Source organism: Wyeomyia smithii, chromosome 3, assembly GCF_029784165.1.
Source record: "Wyeomyia smithii strain HCP4-BCI-WySm-NY-G18 chromosome 3, ASM2978416v1, whole genome shotgun sequence".
Lineage (NCBI taxonomy): Eukaryota > Metazoa > Arthropoda > Insecta > Diptera > Culicidae > Wyeomyia > Wyeomyia smithii.
The window spans coordinates 112,952,214-112,965,081 of NC_073696.1; positions in this window are offsets into that span (position 1 = coordinate 112,952,214).

Genomic DNA, 12,868 nt, shown 5'->3' on the forward strand with positions numbered 1-12,868 from the left:
GATAGCGGAGGGATCACTCTAGCCTTCTGAACGAAAACCACACTTGGGAAAGTTACTAAAACTGAACCATTACCAAAATAAAAAGACGCTCCGGAAAACCGATGAAAGCAGATAGGACCTTTTAAAATGTTTATCTAGAATTTTTTTTATTAAATATTCTACTAATTCCTTGGACACGTCACTTGCAACAAATATGGTTAACCATAAATTTCATGTAATTATACAACCATATTCCCGACCATTATGTAATTTATTAAATCACGCTAATTATATACGAAACTGATACGAATATGAAAAAAAAAACAAAGATTTAGTATCGTGTAATACTAAAATGTTGGTTGGTAAACGGCTGGACACGTGGCGTATTGAAAGCCCATTGTGATCATCCATCTCTGTTCAACAACTCCTGTCCCAACCTCTACGAGGTGCCGACCGGGATACGAGTAACCTTATCGGAGATCGAGTAACAAACCCCCGTAGGAAACATTTGTCGTATGCTGACTGGGAAGGGGATCGCACGTGGCTGTCTCCCCATGTTAGGGGCGGCGTACAACAGCGTCTGACCTGGATCGGGCGGCTAAAGCATGAAATGCGGTGCCTGGCCAGCTACGTTTAAGGCGGCAGCCCCGTCACGAAGCAAGGTATTGCAGCCCTAGTAAGGTACCGTGGAATGGGGTGAAATTGATCAGTGGGGTGAAATTGATCAGTGGGGTGAAATTGATCACCTGAAAATTCGTGATAAAAATACTAATCAAAAGATATTGCTCTTACAACACTAGGCAATGTTAACGTGTCCTTTAACGCAACTTTTGCATGATTCACATACCTGTCAAAGTTAACCCTTGCATGCCCGGTGCAATTTTTCATATTTTCGAAAAAAATTTCTATCTCAGTCAAAACTCAATCAAATTTGATCAAACAAGTTTCCAAATAACAAGAAAAAGTATTGAATTTACTAAAAGTAATCTTAGTTGAGAGTTAATTACGTTAAATTTGGAGAAGTGAGTAAAGTTTGATAAAAGCTCAAAAAATGTAATTTTCAACAATGATCATTTCGTACCATTAAAGAAATGCTGATGAATTCGCAGGAAACCATAAAAATTTTTATTTTAGAGCTAGTTTTTGAGCTTTTGCAACAAACCAAATTGAAATCGGTCTAACGACGATCAAATAAGAGCAAAGTTAGCAACAAGCAGCTGAACCAAAATAAACAAATTTTAACCTGAAATATCGTTATTTTCGTTTCCAAACTAGCTGTAAATGATATTTTTCAGTACAGAAATCATCATTTATCTTTAGCATATCGAAAAAAAAGCACAACGCCAAAAGGATGTATGGATTGCAATGGTGATCAATTTCACCCCAATTTACCTCATAGTACCTAATAGAATTATCGAATTTATTTCATGAAGTAGACAATAGAAATTTCACCAATAGCCATAGAGATTTACTGGAGCACATACCAGTACTTGTTTTAAAATTAATGTACATGAAGCTAGTTAATTGGAAATTATTATAAAAATTGATCAATTTCACCCCGTTCCATGGTAGCATACTGAATTTAAACTGCTACGAACAATCCAGATAATATTACGGAACGGAATAACAGGCATAGACTTGGGCGATCGAAAAAGGACAACGATTATTGGAAACTCGGTACTTGGAATGTAAGATCTCTACTAGAATCGGCACGCAGAAGGTGAATGTGGAAGTCGGAGCTATCCAGGAGGTGCGTTGGCCAATGATGGGAAAACGTGAATTCCGTGCAGTAGATCCTATTGCGGACCCTTCATTTAAATACCACATCTACTACAGTGCCGGTGTAAAAGCAAAAAGAGGAGTCAATTTCGTGCTAATTGGGAAATAGATGAAGCATGTTATTAGGTGGAGGCCTATCAGTGACCGTACATGCGTGTTGAGGATTAATAGCACAAATCGCACTTTAGTAAAGATAATGAACTGTACATACGATATATAATGTTTATAAACGATACCCCAATAGAAAATCTTAATGTACCTTGTTACCTTATTTTAGATACTATACTTTACTTTTCAATAAAGTAATGAGGTATAAAAAAAATACAGCCTAATCAATGTGTACGCACCGCCTAATAATAAACTCGATTACGAGAAGAAGGAGTTCTATGATTCTTTTGAGAAGACTTACAGTGAGTGCCCAGGACAGGACATCAAGATCGTCATCGGAGATGCTCCGTAATCGGTAGAAAACGCTTCCACTCTTCTACGAACAATAATGGCCTGAGGCTTATCAATTTCGCTGCAGCTAGAGACATGGCCATCTGTAGCACTTATTTTGCACATCGGAATATTCGTAAGCACAACTGAATGCACCCAAATGAGGTGGCCTGTACTCGATGGTTGGCACTTTTCAGACGCTACAGACGTAATACCGTTCAGAGGACCAAACGGTGACTCGGATCACTAGCTCGTGGTATCCAAGATCCGCGCCCAGTTGTACAACGTATTGAAATCTAAAACAATGAGGAATATATGGTTGAACATTCAACGGTTATCAAGTGGAGGAGCGGTTGCAGAGTACTCGCGGAAAGTTGATGAGTGGATCAATGAGCAAATTGGAGGGGACCTGAACAAACGGGGGAGACATATCTACAGTACGATCAGCACCACAATGCGAGAAGTGTCGGGTATGGCTGCGACAACCGCGCCCAACGAGTGGTTTGACGCTGAGTGCCAGGGAACAACGGATGAGAAGCACCGCGCCAGAGGTCACATATTGACTACGGTTGTGACGCGTTAAAGCGTCCTTTCTATCGAGTAGCTAGAACCACTGAAAAGAGACTCCATCGTAGGAAGAAATGCTAGCATTGGAAGCATGTCATTGCGGAGGCGGAGGGCTAATTATCCAGGCTCGATGCGAGGAGCTTCTACAAAAGGATCAACGGAATCAAAAAACCGAAACTATCGAATTTATTGTTCAATAACGCATTGGGAGGTGCTATACGGAGAGCTGGCGTGTAGAGAGGCAGCACCATTATGACGAAGTCTGACATGCTCCTTGGTTTTGCGGACGATATCGATATCATTGGTATTAACAGTAAGCCGATGAAAGAGGCCTTCGGAACCCTCAAGAGGAAAGTTGCGAGACTTGGGCTTGTCATAAACTCTGCCAAAACGAAGTACATGGTGACATGCACTCGAAGACAACGCAACGAAAATCTGACTGTGCTGACATCATCGAAGAGATTCGTGCTCTAGCTCAGGCAGTTCGTGAGGCTAAGCAAGAGTCAACAAACATCCGGATTATATTTCAGAAAACGGAGCTGCAAATCATCACCTTCACCATCACCAACAACGAAACATATTGAAGAATCACAGGTCTTCTTGGCTAATCAATTTGACTTTATTCAGTCTGATTTCAACTTATTCAAAACTGAAATGAACGAACTGAAAAACAAAACCGCAAGTCTTGAAAAGGAAGTAGGGGACAGGCAGCAGAAATATCAATGCTTATCCACGTCTGTAGACCAGCTTGAACTTGAAATGGATAAACTTACTCGAGCCAAGCAGTCGAAGAACGCGATACTACTTGGAATTCCTTACGCCGAAAACGAAAACGCAAATGATATTGTGCACCGTACGGGTAAAGCAGTAGGATGCAGTTTTGATGCAAACGCTTTTCAAGCTAAACGACTCTATGCAAAATCAAGTTCGTCATCACCACCGGTTCTTATCTCATTTATCTCAGACAGTGTTGAAGAAAAATTTTTCGAGAGCAAACGTGAATATGGCGTATAAATGGCTGCCGAGATTTCTGAATCATTTGCTAGGGATGAGTTAACAACTTATAGCCGTGAATTGTTACGCATGACAAAGGAACATCAGGCTCTGCTGGATATTAAATACGTATGGCCAGGAAGAGGCGGAATAGTGCTTATCAAAAAATCTGAAGGAGGTAAAGTTGAGAAGATTTCAACCAAAGAACAACTTAAATCTTCGTTGCAAATTGGTTTGAGGCAACAACATAGTACAGTCAACACTGATACCGTCATGTAAATATTAACCCTATGTATCCTGCTGAACCTCTATTAAATATCTTCTACAATGGATAATTTTTATTATGAAACTATATTAGATTTAAACAAACATACACATAGAACAGAAAATCGTTGTAATTTGAGAATTTTACAACTGAATATACGAGGAATGAACAATCCGGCGAAGCTAGACAGAATAAAGAAAGTTTTGTATACCAACGCGGGGAATATTGACATTCTAGTTCTAGGAGAAACTTGGATAAAGAGGGAACGTAGAAGTTTATGTGAAATAGTGAAATAGCCGCAAGGTTACAGAGTCCGCCTTTGTAAGCGGATGGTCGTGGGTTCGAATCGTAGTAGAATCAGGCCATTTGGTGGTTGCCAAAGGACTTTAGCATGGGTTTATTCTCAGGCTTCCCACCAAGTACCTTTCCTTCAATCTGAATTCTACAGTACCTCTGTTGACTCTCCTTCTAACAAAAATATAAGTCCCTGTTATAATAAAACTGGTGTGAGTGTAACGTATGAAAGATCTCTCCAGGAAATTGTAATTAGGCGATATTGTTAGGAGGGACAGAGGCTCGGTATAGTAGAAGCTTGAAACGGACAGGTAAAACTTACACACAAGCACGGATATGAATGATAAGCGTATCACTTACTTCAATGGTGATACTGCCAATAATATGAAGTGCGTAGTACAGAAAACACTTGGGCAATATCACAATAGATCTAATCTCTGGTCGCAGTGATGAGCCCACACAGAAAAAAAAATGTGAAATCAATGGTTACAGCTCAGTTTTTTCATACCGCAGTGAATGTCAAGGTGGTGGGCTTGCAATATATGTGAGAGATTCCGTGCAGTTTTCTGTGTCTCTCAATGAGCATAATGATGGATTACATAACATTCATAGACTGATAGATATTTCCGGAGCTCCCCTGAATCTACATGCTGTCTACCGTCCACCATCCCAGAACCCTGAATTATTCTTGACTAAACTCGAATCGATACTGTCCTCATCGAAACCTGGAACAGCATATGTAGTTGTCGGAGATATCAATATTCCTGTAAATCGATGTGATAATAAAATTACACAAGACTACGTCGACCTTTTAAACTGCTAACTTTGAAGTAACGAACTCTTATGCCACTAGACCCTCCAGCGGGAACGTTTTAGATCATGTTGTCTGTTCGGAATCTTTGAGAGGAAACGTGATTAACGAAACAGTTCACTGCGAAATGAGTGATCACTGTTACGTTCTGTCCACTGTAAATCTACGGAGATCAGTGTCGCGCAGAACATTAGAGAATACTTTCATCAACAAGACTAGGTTCAACGAACGGTTCATGCAAGCTGTAAGTAACTTACCTCAAGGATCAGCTAAGGCAAATCTACATTTTGTTGTTCAAACCTATAATACTCTCCGAACAAAACTGTCACAAACTGTTAAAGTAGAGGCGAAAGTTAAAGGTCATTGCCCTTGGATGACTTTCGACCTGTGGAAACTAATGCATATCAAGGAAAATATCCTCAAAAGCAGCAGAAAACGTCCGTCGAATACTCGCTTGAAAGATTTATTATCCCATATATCGAGGAAAGTGCAAAAAACAAAGGAAGATGCCAAAAGACAATACTACGAGGACCTGTTCAAAAATGGGAGCCAGAAGGAAATGTGGAACAATCTGAAAATAATATTAGGAAAGAACAGGAATGTAGTATGTACAACAAAACTAGCTATAAACGAACGAGTAACCTTTGATGAACAAACCATTGCTAATCACTTCAACAACTTCTTCGGGACTATCGGAACCCAGCTAGCCTCTTCCATTAGCAGCAGTATGAATGCAAATAAGTTCGGCACTTTGACGCGTCTTCTTGAATCAATCTACCTTCAACCTACTACCGAAATCGAAGTTATACTGAGCATTAAAAATTTAGAAACAAAAAAAGTGCTGGACCTGACGGTATACCTGTAGTCTTCATCAAGGACCATCATCGGATCTTTGCTCCACTGTTACGTGATGTGTTTAATGAATGTATACACACGGGTCATTATCCTGACTTTCTGAAAGTCGCTCGAGTTACACCCATTCACAAGTCGAAAGATAAAACGAATGTGAACAACTACCGGCTGATCTCAATTCTGTCAATGCTAAACAAACTTTTGGAAAAATTGCTGGTCTCCAGGATGCTGGAATTTTTCAACAGTCATAATGTTCTTTATACACATCAATATGGGTTTCGAGCTGGTTCGAGCACATTAACGGCAGTACATGAGCTAGTCGATAAAATTTATGGTGCTCACGACTCCCGGAAGATAGTCGGCGTTTTGTTTCTGGATCTTAAAAAGGCCTTCGACACGATAAAACATGACATTCTTCTCCAGAAACTAGAGTTCTATGGGATTCGGGGCAACGCTAACAATCTTATTAGAAGTTACCTATCCAACCGATCGCAATATGTAGTGATAAACGGTAGCAAAAGCAGTAACCAAACCATGACAGTTGGAGTTCCACAAGGAAGTAATCTAGGACCGCTTCTCTTTTTGACCTATATCAATGATATATACAAACTAAAACTGTTTGGAAAACCGCGATAGTTCGCAGATGATACCAAATCGTACATCATATGTCAAGTGATTTAAACACACTTCAGAAATTCTTTGCTGAAAACCTCCTGTCTCTGAATCTGAATAAAACCAAATACATGATATTTCACCAGCCCTATCAGAATGTTCCTTTACATGCAGAACTTGTTCAACACAAGTCGAAAGAGTAGAGTAGAGACTTATATTTGATTCCAATCTAAACTGGAACGATCACATCAAGAAACTTCAACAGGATATCACTTCAACTTGTGGCTTACTTTGGGAATTGGCCAAGATCATTCCCATTAAACAACTTCTCACTTTTTACCATGCCTTTATCCACTCAAAATTAAGCTACATGGTATCTGTCTGGGGTGCCGCAGGGAAGACCAAACTGAGAAGCTTACAATCCCTGCAGAACCGTTGCTTAAAAGCTGTTTATCGAAAACCACGCCTGTTTTCCACACTTGAGCTATTCCGTCAAGCAGAGCCAACAATCTTGCCAATAACGGCACTCAGAGAAATGCAAAGACTGGTACAAATACAGAACCTGCGGTATAACTCTCTGACGCATCATAACCAATCGTTTCCTTCAATGCCGCACACATATTCTACCCGTAATCAATCTGCACTGCTTTTAAAACGACCAAGGACTGAATGTGGTAAAAAGGCATTTGAATATTATGCCAAAAAGCAGCACAACGATCTACCTGTTTCTATAAAAAACATCCGTAACATCGCTAAATTTAAAGATCAACTTATGCAACACATTAGAGCTAAGCTGAATAGCTATTTAAACTAATGTTAAATGAGTAAGGTCGTGCCGTGAACATAGGAACCCCCTTCAAAGAAGACATCTTCACTGGGGGTAAATTCGTTCACTAAGTCCCATCCTCCAAGACCGCCACGATTGATAACTTGAAATCAATTGCTTCTGAATCACCACATGACCCCTGGAGGCTGCACGGTTACACTACCAATGAAACGCCTCGTGGACTACCGATAGGCACTACGATATTTTTGCCCAGCTGCTCCACGATCGATTGCAGCGCCTCGATATTGGCTGTTGTTACCGTCCGATTTTTCCCTTGTGGCCGACCTCTGAAATCTGCCTCTTGGATAATCGAACTTACCCTGGCCTGGAGACTGCCCGTGATTGAAACACTTTCTGGACCTTAGCTGTTATTATCGGTCGGTGTATTGGAAATCGTCACCTTCGGGACCCATATTTAGACACAAGATCAATACGATAAACAAGACATGTAATTATGGTGATGGGAAAAATAAACGTATAACATTGTTAAAAAAAAAAAGAAATGGTGGCTGGTAGAGAGCGTGGTAGCCCGTCGGATGTTGGTGCTGCGGTGGTGATAGATCGGGAATAATTTTAACAATAAGGTGAGCCGTGAGATAAAAAGGGGCAGCAAAAAGGACCTTCTACGGATTGCGTAACGCAGCCTGCAAACCTGTGCAAAACTAGCACTCTAAACGATCATCAAAATTTATATTTAGCAGGAAGTCAGATAGAGGCCGTCGACTTCGGGTAGACACCGCTTTGTTGGATGTGGGTATCAGTGATAGTCACCCTAATACCTTGGATTTCACCCCAAGAAGGTATGACTTCCTTACCTTCATTTGTTCAGCAGACCATATTTCGTTAAGCGTAAGGAAACAATGTTCTGCATTGACACAGTAAGTGCTCCGAAGTTTATACTTCGAAATTACAGAAACGACAAATGTCATCTGTCAGTTCACCTATTATTTTAAGATGATACATCCTCGGACAATGTCCAGTCAGTAGGCAAGTTAACGTATTCAGTTCAGCGTTATTCATACTGAGTAGGTTGCGTGGTGCAATCAACAGTTTAGATTGTCTTGCTTTGGAGGAAGCCCTCCAGTTAGCATCAATGATCTTTGTTTCCCAGCCTCTGAGCTCTGATTTCAAACAGGATGTAGATACCCCACAGAATGGCTCCGGCCTGACGAATGTAGTTGTATAACCAATTCTTGCTAAGAGATCGGCTTTTTACCTTCTATACCACAGTGACCAGGCACCTATTATAAATTAACATCGTGTGTTGCAGATAGTTTTCGGAGGGGTAGAATACAATCCCAAACTAACTTAGATTGACATGAATATGCTTTTAGTCCATTGAGGGCTGCTTGAGTATCTGAAAAAATACAGATATTGGCATACCTATATTTCCTAGCCAAACAAATGTTTATACATGTTAAAATAGCATTTATTTCAGCTTGAAAAACTTTGGGCCACTGTCCCATTGGAATTGATATATTGATACCTGGTCTAGGGACCCCAGCGCCTGTAGACTCACCCATTTTAGAGCCATCTGTATAAAATATGATTGATCCTGGACGAACTTTAGGATGTCCTTCTTCCTGTTCGCTGCGATAGGATTCAATCACTTTGAAGGGAACTTTGGGATGAGTCTTGGAGTTCATCCTGTCTGCATTTATGGTTACAAAGGTGTTCAGTTGGAAATCTTTGAGGATTCGTAAATGTCCCCTAAGATCACTTTCCTGAAAACTTTTAACACGTTTGAGCCTAAGGGTACCTCTTTCGGCTTCAAGTTGGACATATTGACGCAAGGATAGAAGACATAAAAGAGCTTCTAAGGCTTTAGATTGTGCACTGGTCATCGCTCTAGTTATTGATAAGCTTGCCAGACGTTGAAGTTTATGAAAAGTACATTGCCCCCCCAAAGTTGGCGCCTATGAAGATGATGTGCGATGATTTCTATAATTTTAGTTCAATTTGGGCAATTTGACAGAGAAAAATTAGTGAGAATAACGAGCGTTTGTCATAAACCGAAAATAACGGCAATTAACTTCATTTTTCACATAGATTGATGTAAATTTTTGAAAGGAATGACAATAAATTATTATAGACTTTGCGGTATGTACTACTTTTGATTCATATTTCCCGTCTCCAGAAAGCCAAAAAAATCACCAGAGGATGACAATGTGTGACGTCTGGTTGAACTGTTTCATATTTCATTCGTTCTAACTATAGAGTGAAGATTTACTAAATAAATCGAGATTGTAATTACCATTAACTCACATTTATTTTTTTTTCAGTAGGTGCCTTACATAATTTACCTTATTTGTAATATATGACTGCTAACGACGTCACAAAAGTCACATTTCGACATTCCATTCTGATGACTTATTTTGTGGCAATGAGCAAACGGCACCATAAACATCTGAAGCTGCCCCGTGCGTTTTCTATCCGGAACAATTGATGTTTGTTTCCTCTTTTAAAAACAGCCCCAAGGCACAAGCAGGGGACAGGCAGTCTGGGCTGGTTTGGGCCAAAAAAGTCGACAAACTAATAGCTGCCAGCGGAGTACAGGGAGATGATAAAAACCAAGCTAGACATTCCGTCGGCATTTATACGGTCCAACTGTTTCGTTTCCCTTCGACCGGGTTTTCACGAACCCGACACATATCTACAATCTCGATTCTACTCAGTTTTGATCTTTCTCTTTTGGCACTGCTTATACTACGCTAACCGGTGCCGGTGCTCCTCCTTCTCCAATTTAGGACCGGGCCATTGCATCGGATCTGACGATCTTTGCAAACGTGTATGAGCAAACAGTTCTTCTAGTTTTTATTTCTGTTTTGTTGATTTCTTTTCCTCTTTATCATTTTATATTTCTTTAGTCGTCCCATTCGTCTTACAGATCATCATAAACATCTTCCTCGGTTGGACTGTTGAGAGATAATTTGTTTTGTTGGACACCAGTGATGCCAGCAAGACATTAATTAAGGAAGAATTGATATACAATACGATTTAAAATTCCAAAGAGGTCCCGTTAAACGAATACACAAAATAAATTCGTTGCTCAGAATTCAAAAAAATCGTTAAAGAGTCCTGCAACACTGGAGACTACGCATGATTCCTCCCATATCAACTCGAACACGGAATGTTCTCGATCGAGTCGTACGGATCGATCAAGCCAAATAACACCATTTTCAAGTCGATTTTCATCATATGGTTGATTTTTACGAGGCGGCATGCTCTGACGTCCGTAAAAATCAATCCATGTTGCGGAGTGGAAGGAAAGCCGCGTAGTATTTGCTCGTCAAGCTGCCACGGGGAGGGGTGCCGAGAAACGCACGGTAACTGCCAAGGTTGAAGATTATGGTCTATAATAATCTCTGGCCGTGATCTAGCCCAACGACACAAAACGCGGTCTTGGACTTCCCTGGCAATGTCTGGCACGATTTGAACCCGAACGGCTAGCGGCGCATTTTCACTTTGCCACTCATTTTCAAGTGCCATTAATTACGATGATTGCGAACAATTTACGGCTTAGCGTCCGTGTGCCGTGAAAATAATTGAGAACTAAAATATGTATGTTCTTGCTGTTTTCCTAATGCTACCAAAAGTAATTTGAACCATCATTGACCACGCATCAGGAATCATTGTGCATGGTCGTTGTACAACGGGTAACGAATATAGTATTTGCCCACCATTCGTAACACAAATTATCTCGGAATATGGGCTATAAAGATTGGCCGTTTTATATCACAATTTTCTTAACCAATCGAAATAATAGATTGTATGATTGGTGGGCACGCATTAAAATTTATATTTACCGAATAACTGTTGTTCAATCAATATTATATGGCAAACCGTTTAAACCTTAATATTTTTTTTGGAATTTTCGAAATGATCTTAAGGTGAATAATGAATCATGGAATAAATAAAAAAGCCATCAAACGTTTGCTGCTGCTGGATTTTACACGCTGGGTGCTTTATAATGTTGTTAGATATCGTTTCTTCTACTGCAAATGAAGGCAGATGAAGTAACAAATTTTCCGCCCCAGGTGTCACCCAGTCACGCGCTACGCAACTGTGTACGATACAGTTCAAAGAAAAAAAAAAGAGGATGCAACATATTATTTTCCACGAGTTGTTTGGTTGATTAAATTAGGTTTTTTGTTGAAAAAAAAAATACTTCATACAGTAGCTTATAAGGTTCAAAAATAAAGAAAAAAAGTTAGCTTTTAAATAACTACTTAGTAAGCGCTCTCAATGTTACCTTCACGTGAATGTTCGTGAATTCAAATTTCTATTTTTTGATAGTAACTACGATTTGCTGTGCTTCTTTGCGCACAAATCATAACAGCATGTTAGTATTATTTAATGTGAAAATCTTTTATCGTAAGAAAAATGTTTATTTATTTATCTTACAACCGAAGAGATGGTGATATGGCGATGTTACAGGAAGTTGTGAATCAAACTGCAAATTTTTGATTGTTTTGCCAGTTTTGAAGCTTTCAAAGACAACACCATTTTGGGAAGACAACATACATTAAGGGAAGACAAGCGCAGAAAATGAATGCACCTACAAAATAGTACAAGTTTAGAAAACCAGCTTCCTGATTAAAATGTAATTGATTGTGGTTCACCCTAATTTGCCTAAATCTTACCGTGTTCCGAAATAGGTGGAAAGGTTAATTGAATTTATCGATAAATTTTCATTTTTTTGTTAGCTAAGTGACTCACAGAATTATGCATTTCAAGATCATACCAAATCTAAACGGCCATGATTTTGAAACCACCACAGACAAACGAACATGATGCTCCGCAACTTTTTTTTGTAAAAATAGGAAAAAATGTAAAAGTAGGACCGCCTCAATGAGTACTTAAAAAGTGTTAATAATGATTCATAGTGATTTTACCGAAGCCCGTCTAGAATTTAATTTGGGCACTAGAAGGTTAAGAGCGATGCAATGAATGTTAGGGTGATTGACCTACTTAGAAAAAAATGTTCTTTTCATTAAAACAAATGACTAAACCTAAGATAAGATACTAAGATATTTTCTAAAATGTAGCAAAACGGGATTCGAAAATCAATGGTTTAGTGCTCTCACGTCACCCACTGTGACGCTGGTTGCGCTGTAGTAGAGATATAAGTGCGGAGAATACTAAAGTAAAAAAGAGGGAAGAACAACAGAGAAGATGAGTGATTTTCCTGCTATCATTACCGATACCGCTACCCATGCAACGCGCAGCTTGTTTTTTGCGTAGTTCAATAAATGGTCAATTCGAAAACAACAAGAACAGAATTACTGTTTATTACATGACACGAACAGTAAGGTGCCAATGAAAACCGGTCGAATTTCGGGCCTTAAAAAAAGTTCTTAGAGCCAGGTATAGTTAAAAAATTCCATTTCCACAGGTTGACAGGTATTCGATGCATCCTTCCGTTGTATAGTCTGAAATAGCGTATTTTCCC